Source organism: Octodon degus, unplaced genomic scaffold, assembly GCF_000260255.1.
Source record: "Octodon degus isolate 3935 unplaced genomic scaffold, OctDeg1.0 scaffold00239, whole genome shotgun sequence".
Taxonomy (NCBI): domain Eukaryota; kingdom Metazoa; phylum Chordata; class Mammalia; order Rodentia; family Octodontidae; genus Octodon; species Octodon degus.
In genome coordinates this window covers 799,971-801,020 of record NW_004524815.1, presented here as the reverse complement: position 1 = coordinate 801,020, position 1,050 = coordinate 799,971, and the positions used below count along the sequence as shown (strand labels likewise).

General features: G+C 45.6%; 1 protein-coding gene across 1 annotated transcript in view; it reads left to right on the top strand.

The window, feature by feature from the left end:
* LOC101587015 (olfactory receptor 1013) overlaps window positions 1-1,050 on the top strand; it is a 10,704-nt gene that overhangs the window by 7,932 nt on the left and 1,722 nt on the right. The window lies entirely within an intron of this gene.

The following is a 1,050-nucleotide window of genomic DNA, read 5'->3' as shown; positions in this document are numbered from 1 at the left end:
TTTTTTTCCCTGTACCATCACTCGTTTTCAAACTCTGCTTGCAAAAATATGGAAGGTGCCTTAGTGGGTCTTATGCCTCACACTAAGCCACCTGCAGTTCATTTTGTTTGGCAAATCACTGATGTGCATATTCACAGGTGTATGTAGTCACACTAATACTTATACATACTTATGCTTTAAAAACAGTAGAGAAAATAAGAGGTGGGAGGACAAGCACCTCTTTCATTCCCCTGTGAAATTTCACGAGTAAGCCTAGCAATGACCCAGCTTGTGTTAAATGCACATGTCCATGAGGGGTGCTCTGGGTGGGAGAACAGCTCGGGAAAAGAACAGAAAAGGCAAAGGATCTCAATGAGCACAGCCCTGAGTAAGTGTGGTAGAGGGGGAAGAGTTAAGTTCTTGACAGTGTTGCAGAATAAGGATGACTTTTGCCAAGAAATCTACTTTAATTCAATCAGTTTTCAATTCAGGAGGCTGTGTTCTCAGACATCCAGCATTCAGACTTGTTTTTTTAGGGTAACCAGCCTTCGTGAGTTGTGCGCTTGACCAGCTGCAGAGGCTGTGCCGTGTGGCTTGACGGTTTGTGTCACAGAAGAGGAATCAGGTGGAGTTGTCATGGCAAGGTCTGCTGCTGACGGGGTGCGGCTGCTGTGCTGGAGCAAGCCAAGGGAGCCAATCAGTAACCACAGAGGAGAGATTGCTAACACAGCCCTTGTAACGTACTCCTTTGTTGCTTTGGAAGAGTAAACATCAAAGAAGTTGAATTTAATGGTGTTTTGGGCCCTATTTCCAGACTATTTTTTAAAACTGGGTCTCAATACACAGCTCAGACTCAGTAATCTTTCTGCTTCAGCCTCTGCAGTGCTGGGATTACAGGTGTGCACCACCACCCAGTTTTTGTGGTGGTGCAGGGCAGGATGGCATGCCATGCTGGGGATCAAACCCAGGTCCTTGCACTTACCAGGCAGGCACTTAGATTTAGAGCTCTCTCCCAGGCCCTCCAGAGTACTTTTCACTTAGGTCAAGTGATTACTAATTATTATTAAGTCA